Raw genomic sequence first — 13,499 nt, 5'->3', positions numbered from 1 at the left:
AAAAAAAAAAAAAAAAAAAAAAAAAATTCTTCCTGTTATTGGTAGTTCTGTATGTTAGATATTTTTTCCCCATGGGATCAAAAGGTACCTAAGTATATGATAGCGAGTGCAAAAATAGGGGATGTATTGGCAGCCTTTCCATTTTCATTTGTGTGTCAATTTTTAATGTAAATGTGAGGCTATAAAGCATTAATGGAAGTTAAATGTTTCAGTGAACAAATTTCAGCGGTTCAACTTTATAATAATTATAAATAAACCTGTTTTTTCTGAACAATGCTAGCATTTGGATTTTTTAAACAAGGAAATTTCTTATTGACAGCAACTAAATAGTGTTTGTAGCATTTTTATCATACAGTAGATTCTGTCCATTCACTATGCTTTTCTAACTGAGTTGTCCTACATTCGAGCACGTGTTTCATGTTGTCCGTCTTCTGTGCTGTTCCTGTAAGTTTGCTATTAAAATACATTAAATGCTCTTTCACCAAGGACCCACCAACATGGGCCACGTTCACACCAAAACGGTGAAGAAGGTGGCCCGGGTCATCATAGAAAAGTACTACACGCGCTTGGGCGCCGACTTCCACACAACAAGCGCCTGTGTGAGGAGATCGCCATTACCACTAGCAAGAGGCTCTGCAACAAGATAGCAGGCTATGTCGCGCATCTGATGAAGTGGATGCAGAGAGGCCCAGTAAGAGGCTCCATCAAGCTGCAGGAGGAGGAGAGAGAGAGAGAGACAATTATGTTCCTGAGGTCTCAGCCCTGGATCAGATCATTGAAGTAGATCCTGACACTAAGGAAATGCTGAAGCTTTTGGACTTTGGCAGTCTGTCCAACCTGCAGGTCACTCAGCCTACAGTTGGGATGAATTTCAAAACGCCTCAGGGACCTGTTTGAATCTTTTCTGCAATGCTGTATTATTTTCAATAAACCCGAGACAACAAAAAAAAATACATTAAACTATATATTAAACTTTCAGGACTTACTAACTAAAGCATGATTCTTCTGGCTGTTAGTAACACAAACTTATAGTCCTGTGTGAGCTCCAGAAATTGTTTAGTTTACTACATTCTAGTGGTCCTTTGCCTAGACTCATCCTGTTTCACCCAATGCATACATAGGTTACTCCTCACCCAAAGACTCAAAAAGATTTCTCTGCAGATTTCTGGTGTTCTCTGTCTTTGTAAACTGGGCAATAGGGGCTCACCTCATTTGTTCTCTTTCTCTCAGAGATTATAGTTACATGTTGCCTGTTGTCCAATGTCTGAAAACCATTGTTTCACATACTTTATCCAGTTTTCTAATTTTCCAGAAAAAGAATTATCATAACAGTTAATTTTTCACAGGTAAAAACGTAAGTCTGTTGACAGATTTTTCATAACTTCTTCAATTTAATTAACAGTAATAGGATTTGGGGGGCTCCAATTTCTTCTTGAGCCAGATGTGGTAAGACATTTTCCTAGAAATTGGTCTTTTTCTTCAGGTTTTTAAGCGCTGTTCATAGAATTATCTTATTAACTTTTAAACCTCTGTCTTATTTATAGCTGTGCCCCGAGTTCTGCTCATTTTTGCTGAAGAGTATATATCTGTCCACTGCTACCAGCAGGGAGAATAATAATACTCTGCCTCTTTTCCATTCTTCAAACTCCATAGAAGTACCTGTCATGTATGGTATCTAGCATGGAAAATGGTTAGCAAAAGATTCTAAGCAATGCTCCAGACTTCCTAACTCTTGGGGGATCACAGAAGAGAGATCCTGCATTGCTAGTGGATAGTCTGGTGCAGCTCATTGTTTCAGGTGCTCAGCATTCATATATACCCTTTTACCCACATTTGTTTTCAAACAATGAGAATGACAATATCATGCTTCCACCTCATTTCTGTGACTATTTCTCATGCAGATGAAGATGCCCTCACTATCTTCCTCAGAAGGGGAGACCCAAAGTCCTGCCAGTCATTTATCTTCTCTTTATGATGGTCCTTCTTTTTCTTTTTCAATCACAATCTTCCTTTGGTATCCTGTAACCGAAAAATCTAAATTACAAGGTTAGCTACCATCAAGTCACCCTAAATGAAAGAGTAGAGGACAGAGAAGAAAGTCTACATATTAGTTTTACATATATAAAACAAGCCAAAGGAAAAATATGTCTAGCTACTAAAATCTCATTTTTTAATTGGTGATGAGGTAGTAGTTGGTGTTGAAAATTCCCTTCTTCTCCTATCCGTTTCACATTCCCTATTCCCTCAGTCAGCCCTTCAGCTACTCATGGTTCTTTACCTTTTACACCTTCACTCTTAAGTTTGTGAACTATTAATGGTTCTGACTGAACTGTGCTGCTAGAGTCTTCCTTTACTTTTTGATATGGGACATTGAAGTATTAAGACATATCATACCCAGAATAAGTGTTAAGTCCACTGAGGAATTGCTGTCTCCTTCCTTATGTAATCAACCTGCCATCAGGTGACAGTCTGGTGCTGCTGAGAAATGGTGCCATACCAGGAACTCATCGTTGACCTTTGCAATTGGTAGATTCAGCAATTACCAGTGGGAGTAGCTAGATTAGTCTTAGTGAGAGATCCCTATGGCAGAGCCCATGCATAACTTCTACCCCTGCTACCATGGCCGCGTTATTTATGAGTTCATTGAGCAAGCCCTAGGGTAGCTGGGGAAATAGGCTGAAAGACATTCAACCTCCTGGCAGTGCTTCCCATTGGCTAAACCCAAGCAGAAGCCAGAGGGCAAGGCAGCCCCGTGACACAATCCACACAGGTCAGAGCAAGATGGAGAACAAGGGAGAAGGGATCCGGAGAAAGAAATGAAAGTTACAGTGTACTCTCTATTGTGATGCCTCAAGTAAGACTTCTGCTCACCAAACCTAGACTTTTTTTCAATTAAGACTTTTGTAGGCTCTCATTGTTTTAATTCTGGGGAGATCATGAGCAATTAGCCAATGACAAGGATACCTGCAGCTCAAACCATTGATTACCACACAGGCCTTGTGTCCCGTTTCCATAACCATATCCGTACTGTCTGGCATTTATATGCTGCCATTAGTCTCTGCCACTGTGAGATCCCGTTATTCACACTTAGATCAAGGAGGCTACATGAATGTCTGGCACATAGTGTGTGCTCAATAAATACTTGTTTATTTGCATAAACACCTTGTGAGGTAGGTATTGTTACCTGCTTTCTGTGTATTCTGTTGGAGTCAAATGGCTAACCTTTCTGGCTATCTTTTATCAGTTTCTCTCTTCCAGATCTCAGCATGATTCCCTAAAGCTTAATACCACAGTCAATCTATTACTTCCAAGCTCAGAAAGCTTAGTTGTTGGAGGGGCTAAGCATCAACCCATGGAAACAGCAGTATTTGCAATATTCTTTATTGCCTTCATCTCAGAAGTTATGTTCTTAACAGCAAGGAGTGTGAATGCTTTTTACCTCTTTGACAAAATCAGAACTCAGCGCATGTGAAACAGAGGCAGGGAAACACAAGACAGGGAGTACAGAGATTTGGGTTCTAGCCTGGTTCTATCCTTTGTCCATTATGTTACTTTCCTAGGGCAGCTATAACAAATTACCATCAACATATAGCTTAAAACAAAAGAATTTTTTTCTCTCATCATTCTGGAAGCTAGAAATCTGATATCAAGGTGCTGGTAGAGTCACACTCCCTCCAAAGTTTCTCTCCTTTTTGGCTCTTTCAGCTTCTGGGGGCTCCAAGCATTCCTTGCCTTGTGGTTACCTAATTCCATCTCTACTTCCATTTTTACATCGCTTTTTCTCTTCAACATCCCTCTGCCTTTCTCTTACAAGGACACCTGCCATTGGATGTAGAATTTGCCCTAAATCCAGGATGATCTTATCATGAGCCCCTTAGCTTAATTATATCTGCTAAGATCTTTTTTCCGAATAAGATAGTGTTTAAAGTGCCAGGTATTAAAAATTGAACATCTCTTTTGGGGGCCATTATTTAACCCACTATAGGCACATCAAATCACATCTTTCTCTGAGCCTCAGTTTCCCCATCTGTAAAATAAAGGGGTTGGATTGGATGGATCCCTAAACATTTTATAGTTCTCTTAATCTTTACTTCCTGTAATCAAGGTTATATAAATAATGTCACCCGAAACAATATGGTTACAGGAGACAACCAGCAATTGGCCACTGCAAAACTCTTCACAGCATCACACCACAACATAGGTAGGAGGTCCTGCCACTACTTTTGTGTTGTGTTTGTAAACCTAGCCCCAGCCTTGGCTCCATGCTCAAGAAGGTGAAATTGGCTCTCACTTTACCAAGCATCTCATTTCTGCTTCAACAGTGCACAACCACATGCCCAAAAAGAAGTCGGGATTTTTGATTCTTTAACAGAGGCTTCTGTAATCTCTGTCCTTGTACATATTGCCAATGTCATCTTATATTACCTTTAGCTTGCTTGGCTCTCAGAAAGCCACAGGGCAGAATTCATGACTCTTAGAAAAGAAAGAAATTCATTGAAGTGCTTTATTTAAATATAAACCACAGTCATAAATTATTCAGATATATATGAATAGCTATTTTTGGCAGAGGAAACCCCAGCCATTTTCAGTGGGCTCTAAAGAAAAAGCTGTTGAGACTACACTGTGTGATTTGGTGGCTGCCCTTCCTGGAAATCACCAAGGTGATACAGGTTGAGCCACTAGACAACAGAGCCATCTCATGATTCTGCAGAACAGACAATGACCTTAAACACTTCCGAAGGCTCAACATTTTAATGAGTCAGAAGGTTAAGATTGGACAATACACCGAACACAAATCTGATAACACTTCATAACAATGTCCAGCAAAGACCCTTTTGTTTCCAATGGGCTTTTTCTAGCCCCTTCTCCTAAGCAGTTGGTTATATACCAGTTTGGAAAGGGCAGTAATCTTTGTGATTAATGTCCAGCACCACGGCTACCCCAATGCATGGCACCGATATAGGCACAGTTGTCAATCAACAGAGTTCTCCAGCCTCTTTTGTCTGCTCACTCCCCACCACCTCCACCCTCTTATGCCCAATTCTAATAAGGCACCCTCCTATGAACACTTCTTTTTTTTTTTTTTCTGAGACGGAGTTTCGCTCTTGTTACTCAGGCTGGAGTGCAATGGCGCGATCTCGGCTCACCGCAACCTCCGCCTCCTGGGTTCAGGCAATTCTCCTGCCTCAGCCTCCTGAGTAGCTGGGATTACAGGCACGTGCCACTATGCCCAGCTAATTTTTTGTAGTTTTAGTAGAGACGGGGTTTCACCATGTTGACCAGGATGGTCTCGATCTCTTGACCTCGTGATCCACCTGCCTCGGCCTCCCAAAGTGCTGGGATTACAGGCTTGAGCCACCGCGCTCGGCCCCTATGAACACTTCTTTCTGCCACTCTCCCCACTGTGGCCCCAGCTCACACATATGTAACTTAACTAATCAGGTCTCATATCCCTGGGGCATTGCTCCTTAAATTCCAAGATAACCAGTTAATCATTTAAGGTTTTATGTTAACTGCTTTACAATTGTTTATTAACCTTTGCCAAGGCATTTGCTGTATCAGCATCAAGTACTTCATTTGTCGTTATCTTCTGGAAAATATGAAAAAACTGTCAAATCAGTCAGTCTGGTTTGTTGAGATCAGCTTTACAGTCTATGGGTAGAAGCCAACTCTGGTCCCTAAACTTTCCCACCCAGGGTTTGTGAATCTTCTTTCCCCTCATTAAATAAAATCTCTTTATCTAATTCTCCTCAGAGGGAACCAGCTAACCTGCTAATTTGTAGAATAGTGTTAAAAATTATTATCCTCCCACCCCACCCCACCCCACCCCAAAATAACACGATCATTTTAATGGAGGTCTCTTAAGCTAACCTCTTTTATGATGAGACCCTGAGACCTAGACAGGTCACAAAAGAAGATTCTCTGCTACTTTTAGGGCCCCGTGGTATACCTGGGTCTTCCAAGCATTCTTGTCACACAGACTGTCTCATTTGTGATATGATACCCAAATCATGGCAAAGGAGCAATGGCACATGGGAGAAAGCAGTGCTGGGTCCATTTGTGTAGAATAAAGATATATAACAGGAAGAAATCTGGCCTGAGTACGAGTGGGCCTAGACGGCGTCTCTGTTCAGTTGAGCCCTCCAAATATAAATGTTGAGGTACTAGAGAACAGGCAGATGACTTAGTCTGTTTGGGCTGCTGAAACAAGATACCACAGACTGGGTGACTTAAATAACAAAAAATTTGTTTTCTCACAGTTCTGGAGGCTGGTAGTCAAAGATAAAGGGGCCAGCCAACTCAGTTTCCGGTGAGGGCTCTCGTCTTGGCTTGGAGACTATCACCTTCTCCCTGTGTACTCAAAGGGCAGAGGGCGCTAGAGTGAGCAAGCTCTCTGGTGTTGTTTTTTCTTTTTCTTTTTTTTTGACGAGTCTGTCGCCCAGGCTGGAATGCAGTGGCTTGATCTTGGCTCACTGCAACCTCCTTCCGGGTTCAAGCAATTCTCCTGCCTCAGTCTCTTAAGTAGGTGGGACTATAGGCACATGCCACCACAACAGGCTTTTTGTTTTTTTGTATTTTAGTAGAGACAGGGTTTCACCGTGTTGCCCGGGCTGGTCACAAACTCCTGAGCTCAGGCTATCTGCCTGTCTTGGCCTCCCAGAGTTTCTGGGTTGGGCCTGGTGTTTTTTCTTATAAGGAGAAAGGTTCTAACCTGATGATCTCATTTAACATTAATTGCTTTATTACTCAAATAAAGTCACATAGGAGGTTAGGACTTCAACATATAAGTTTTTGTGGGGAAGGGGACATAATTCAGTTCACAGCAGCAGGGAAGGCTTAATCTAGACCCCTTGCTCTGTGGCCCAGAAAGGGGTGTCATGCTTCCAATGGTGGAGCCATATTGTACTGTTCTGGGACCTGGATTGGAGGTTTATAAGTGAGGCTTATAAATCTCTGCTAGGAGCAGAGAGGGAGCTTCTGGGAACATGATATAGTATTTAGTGTTTGCTTCACACATTCTGTAGCCAAGGACCCGTATAGCTGTCAGTGAAAAGAGTCAAACTCTGTAAAATAGTTGAAGAGATTTATTGTGAGCCAAATATGAGTGACCATGGCCTGTGACACAGCCCTCAGAAGGTGATGAGAACATGTGCCCAAGGTGGTCGGGGTACAGGTTGGTTTTATATATTTTAGGGAGACATGAGACATCAATCAAATACATTTCAGAATACTATGGTTTGGTACAGAAAGGCAGGACCAGGTCAAGGGTAAAGGGGCTTCCAGGCTATAGATACATTTAAACATTTTCTGATTGACAATTAGTTGAGTTTATCTGAAGATCTGGGATCAATGGAAAGGAATGTTCAGGTTAAGATAAAGGATTGTGGAGACCAAGTTCTATTGTGCAGAGCAATCTCTCAGATAGCGGACTTCAGAGAGAGAGCATGTTATAAGATGCTTTTTATTAGACCTAAAATGGCACCTGGCTCTTAGTTTATCTCCTGGATCTGGAAAGAAAGGAAGGAAAACAAAGGGGATAGGGGATTTTCGAAAGAATGTGAATTTTTCCCACAACAGACTTTGCAGGGCAATTTCAAGGTATGACAAGGAAATACATTTGGGAGTTAAATATTTTTTCCTTGTTTCATAATATTATGCCAGAGTCAGACTGAAAAGTAAGTCACAATACATAGGGTCCAATAAAACCCATCTGATGAGAATTTATGGTTTGTAGGGCATGACTCCCTAGACCCCTTAGGTAGGAATTTGAGCAAGATAAAAAATCAGGGTGTAGTCCTTAGAGGCTTGAATTTTTTTTTTTTTTTGAGACAGGGTCTCACTGTGTTGCCCAGGCTGGAGTGCAGAGGCAAAATAACAGCTCACTGCAGCCTCAAACTCCCAAGCTCAAGTTATCCTCTCACCTTAGCTTCTGTGCAATGCCATGCCTGGTTTTTAAATTTTTAAAAATTTTTGGTAGAGACAGGGTCTCCCTATGTTGCCCAAGCTTGTCTTGAACTCCTGGGCTCAAGCAATCCTCCTGCCTCAGCCTCCCAAAGGGCTGGGATTATAGGCATGAGTCACCATGCCAGGCCAGGCCTGACATCTTTCAGCACATGAAGACCCTTTGCTCAGAAGTTCTGTCTAACTCACTGTGGCCCACTGGCCCACAGCCTGGGCCAATAGGGGGTGTGATTTTAGAGTCCTGAGGAGGAGTAGCTGGCTTCTAACATTTATTTATTTTACACATTTTAAGGAGTCAGGAAACAATCCTGAACAATGCAAGACGGGCTGCCTCGAGCGGAGGCTGGACACACCCACCTCTGCACCCTTCACCAGGCTCTGCACTCGGCACCTAGCTCTCCCGCAGGGCTCCCTTGGAAGGCTCCGGCTAATGCAACCCTGTCAGGCTCTCGCACTGGAAAACCCGCCCAACAACCCACCAACCAATAGCGGCCCACCCCGTCTCAATCCCACTCCCCTGGATCCAATCAGAGCACCCAGCTATTGCTTGTTCCTCCTAGCCATAAAATCACACCCCCAACTCCCGCCCAAGGAAGTCAGCACAACTTCTGTGGCCCACTTTCCCTGAACCAGAGAAACTCGCCCAGGAGCTGAATAGATTGGCATTTAATTTTCTTATACTGGCCTCAGTTTCCTCATTTTAAACTCGGCAATGACCCTTACAAACAAGATGCTGTATTTCTCTCACTTGCTCACTGATTCTTAAAAGCCCTTTAACACAGGGTTCCCATCCCCGGGGCGATGGACCGGTACTGATTAGGAACGACCACACAGTAGGTGGTGAGCGGCAGGCAAGTGAGTGAAGCTACAGCTGTATCTACAGCCGTTCCTTTTTGCTTGCTTTACCGCCTGGGCTGCACCTCCAGTGACATCAGCGGCAGCATTAGATTCTCACAGGAGCGTGAATCCTATTGTGAACTACGCATGCGAGGGATCTAGATTGCACGCTCCTTACAAGAATCTAATGCCTGATGATCTGTCACTGTCTCCCATCACCCCCCAAAATGGGATTGTCTAGTTGCAGGAAAACAAGCTCAGAATCCCACTGATTCTACATTATGGTGAATGGTATAATTATTTCATTATATATTACAATGTAATAATAGAAATAAAGTGCACAATAAATATAATGTACTTATATCATCCCAAAACCATGGAAAAAAATGTCTTCCACAAAACCAATCTCTGGTACCAAAAAGGCTGGGGACTGCTGCTTTTAACAGAGTACAGGAACCACATGGGCTACTTTCTAGTTTTTTTTGTTTGTTTTTCTCATTTTTTTGTTTTTGTTTTTGAAATGGAGTCACTCTGTTGCCCAGTCTGGAGTGCAGTGGTGCAATCTCTGCTCACTGCAACCTCCGCCTCCCGGGTTCAAGAGATTCTCCTGTCTCAGCCTCTCAAGTAACTGGGACTACAGGTGCGTACCACTACACCCAGCTAATTTTTGTATTTTTAGTAGAGATGGGGTTTCATCATGTTGGCCAGGCTGGTCTCTAACTCATGACCTCAGGTGATCTGCCCGTCTCGGCCTCCCAAAGTGCTGGGATTACAGGCGTGAGCCACCGCATCTTGCCCCTACATGGGCTACTTTCTGACTTTGGTTTCCAATGAGGCAGCCAATCCAATCCTTATTTTTTTATTTTTTGGTGCTACAGGTGAGGCTTGAATTAGATCCTTTCTTAAGGATAGGTTTTGATCAATCTGGAGAGAGGAAAACTGAGGAGAAAGCCAAGGGAAAAGAGGTGGGGCTTTGGCTCCGGAGATGCTCTGCTGGCTTCTTATTCCTCTGTGCTGTTCTCCCTCAGGACAGAGCCTGCCTCTATCACGGCCCCGCCTCCCCTTGCCCCCATTTTTCACCCAAGGTTCCCTTGTTCACTCTGGACAGTGATTTCTCATGGAAAGGATTGGGTTGAAACTGCTTGCTGAGGTGGAGGAGAAGAGTGAAGCAAGGAGGTGACGGCAATCATTGCATTCTATATTCTCGCAGGCCACCTTCCAGTTTTTAATGCCACAGTCAGCAGACCCGCCACCTGGAAAGTTCTTGAGAACTCAGCCTGTGGACTGAATCATGGGCGGATTTGGTAACTTCAAAGCTGGCGCCAGACTGGCGGCCCTTCCCTTGCTATTAGAGTTATCTTAATTCATTTCAGGAGAACTTCGAATTATAATACACTTATCTTCACTGCAGCACTGTTAGTGCAAAACTTTTTCAGGAACTGGAGCAGCCTCTTGAGATGAGACATTAGGGACTGACTCAGTCCCGCAGTTGCAATGCTTCTATCAGTGTACTCTGGGGCTTTAGGACTGTCCGGGGCAAATCTAGAACCTACCTACTTTGTTGTGACCCTAATTGAGAAAATACCCAACTGTCTGGATTCATATGTAAGATTTCTACTCAACAGAAGTTGGGCAAGTTGCTTTACCTCGCTAAGGCCCCATTTTTGTAAATAGGGCTTTTCAAAAGCTGTAATTACTTCATATAGGTTTGAGAGGATTCAGCGAGATAATGCACAGAAGGCCCTTGGCTCAGGTATTGGCACCTAGTAAACTCTCAATAAAGGTTAACTGTTATTATTATTATTATTATTTGAGACAGAGTCTCGCTCTTGTCGTCCAGGCTGGAGTGTACTGGCGCAATCTCACTGCAACCTCCGCCTCCTGGGTTCAAGCAATTCTCCTGCCTCAGCCTCCTGAGTAGCTGGGATTACAGGTGTCCACCACCATGCCCGGCTAATTTTCACACTTTTAGTGGAGACAGGGTTTCCCCATCTTGGCCAGGCTGGTCTCGAACACCTGACCTTATATATATACATATATATATAACCTCCTAACCTCCCACCCTCCTACAGGCTCCAGTGTATGTTGTTTCCCTCTGTGTATCCATGTGTTTTCATCGGTTAGCTCCCACTTATAAGTGGGAGTACATGTAGTATTTAGTTTTCTGCTTCTGCCTTAGTTTGTAAAGGATAATGGTCGCCAGCTCCATTTATGACCCTGCAAAGGACATAATCTCATTCTTTTTTATGGCTGCATAGTATTCCATGGTGTATGTGTACCACATGATCTTTACCTAATCTGTCATTGATGGAGATTTATGTTGAATCCATGTCTTTGCTATTGTGAATAGTGCTGCAATGAACATACATGTACATGCGTCTTTCTTCTGTTTTTTCTGCTTTGCTCTGTCGCTCAGGCTGGAGTGCAGTGGCTAGATCTCGGCTCGCTGCAACCTCCGTCCTCTAGGTTCAAGCAATTCTTCAGCCTTAGGCTCCCTAGTAGCTGGCATTACAAGCGTGCACCACCATGCATGGCTAATTTTTGTATTTTTAGCAGAGACAGAGTTTCACTATGTTGGCCAGGCTGGTCTCAGACTTCTGACCTCAAGTGATCCGCCTGCCTCAGCCTCCCAAAGTGCTGGAATTACAGGTGTGAGCCACCACATCCAGCCAGAAAGAACATTTATTAAATATGCGCCAGGCAATGTTTCAAAGGCTTTTATTTATTTCATTTAATGAATGACTTAATCTCATTTAATTCCACAGCTTCATGAAGATGGTATTGTCATTTTCTTTTTAATTGTTAAGTAGTTTGTCCAAATGTTTTGCTCTAGGTGGTAAATGTGAGATTCCTTGGGCTAAAATAAACATCTGTGTGGGGCTACAGAGGATGTAGACGTGAAAAGCTACATTTCACCTTGATGATTAAGAACCTGTACATCTAGGTTCTTTCCACTGCCCCAGGCTGCCTTGGCTCATTGTTAGCTCTGCAGCCTGGGGAACAGGACTTTATCACTCTGAGGCTGCATTTCTATATCTGAAAATGAGGGAATTGCTGGGCATGGTGGCTCATGCCTGTAATCCCGGCACTTTTTGAGGCCGAGGTAGGAGGATAGCTTGAGCCCAGGAGGATAGCTTGAGCCCAGATGTTCAAGACCAGCCTGGGCAGCATAGTGGGACCCTGCCTCTACGAAAGTATTAAAAAGTTAGTCAAGTGTGGTGGCACAGGCCTGTATTCCCAGCTACTCAGAAGACTCAGATGGGAAGATTCTTTGAGCCAGGGAGGTTGAGGCTGCAGTGGGCTGAGATCGCACCACTGCACTCCAGCCTGGGTGACAGAGTGAGACCTTGTCTCAAAAAAAAAAAAAGAAAAGAAAAGAAAATGAAGGAATACATAAATGCTTGCCACACTACTTCAGAAGGCTAGTGTGAAGATCTGTTGTGTCAATGTAAAGTAACGAAATGCATGAGAGGCAAAAACCCACATAGATTCACTTCAACACCTGGTCATAGTTCCCATTCCAAGGAGGTTACCATACAGCTTGGGGGGCATAACTTAAACCAAGTGACAAGAATACATATGTGACTGAGGTATTAGCCACCTGGATGTGACCAAAGTCCTCTGGCCTTCTGGAGATACCTCGTCCTTCAATATTTAAACAAAATCATTTTCAACCCATGTATTCTGTATGAGAAAATCACCATCACTCCCAGTATTTCTGAGAATTCTTTATCTTTTCAATAAATAATCTTTATACACTTTCGGTGTGCTAGATCCTGGGGTCTCTGCTGTCATGGAGCTTCACAGCCAAAGAACCAATCAAGATAATTTGCTAAACACAATTCTCATTGAGGAATTCTACTGTCACCCTTTTTTTTTTTTTTTTTTTTTTTGAGATGGAGTTTTGCTCTTGTTGCCAATGGCACAATCTCGGCTCACTGCAACCTCCATCTCCCAGGTTCAAGTGATTCTTCTGCCTCAGCCTCCCAACTAGCTGAGATTACAGGTATGCACCACCATGCCCAGCTAATTTTTGTATTTTTAGTACAGACGGGGCTTCACCATGTTGGCTAGCCTGGTCTCGAACTCCTGACCTCAGGGGATCCACCAGCCTCGGCCTCCTGAAGTGCTGGGCTTACAGGTGTGAGCCACCTCTTGTTCCACTGGAGCTCCTGTGCTCAAGCAATCCTCCTGCCCAGCCCTCTACTGTCACCTTTATACAGGCCTTTTTGTTTTTTCCCCCTCCAGGATGCATTATAAGACAACAGTATGACAAACAGTAATATTAGAGAGGAATACAGAAGATGCCACATCATTGACACATCAATAGCTCAGGCAATAGAAGAGGACAGTGAATTCACATGGGGGTTGAACTGGAGTCCAGAGGCTTTCAGGAAAAGGAAAGTCCTGAGTTGAATTTTAAAGGATGGGTGGTACAGAAACAGGAAGAGAGGGGGAAGGCAAAGGACACCGGGGAGATGAGTAGTAAAGAGTTAGATGAGTAGTAAAGAGTAGTAAAGATTAACAGCAAGGACTCTAGACTCAAACCCAGCTCTGTCACTTGCTCACTTGCTGACTTTAGCAAATTACTTCATTTCTCTAAGGCTGAGTTTCCTTATCTGGAAAACAGGTAGTAATGGTACATTCCTTAAAAGTCTGTGGTCATAATTAAATGAGCAAACGCATGTAAAAGTGCCTGA

The 13,499-nt window shown here is 43.3% G+C and overlaps 1 pseudogene across 1 annotated transcript; it reads left to right on the top strand.

Moving 5' to 3' along the window:
* The first annotated feature begins 482 nt into the window (after positions 1 to 482).
* Positions 483 to 951, top strand: LOC119473707 (annotated as a pseudogene). Its single transcript, XR_005202924.1, has one exon. The product of XR_005202924.1 is annotated as a 40S ribosomal protein S17-like (transcript).
* Positions 952 to 13,499: the final 12,548 nt, after the last annotated feature.

Source organism: Cebus imitator, unplaced genomic scaffold, assembly GCF_001604975.1.
Source record: "Cebus imitator isolate Cc_AM_T3 unplaced genomic scaffold, Cebus_imitator-1.0 Scaffold9, whole genome shotgun sequence".
Taxonomy (NCBI): domain Eukaryota; kingdom Metazoa; phylum Chordata; class Mammalia; order Primates; family Cebidae; genus Cebus; species Cebus imitator.
The sequence above is the reverse complement of the archived record's forward strand: the minus strand, read 5'-3'. Positions and strand labels throughout refer to the sequence as shown.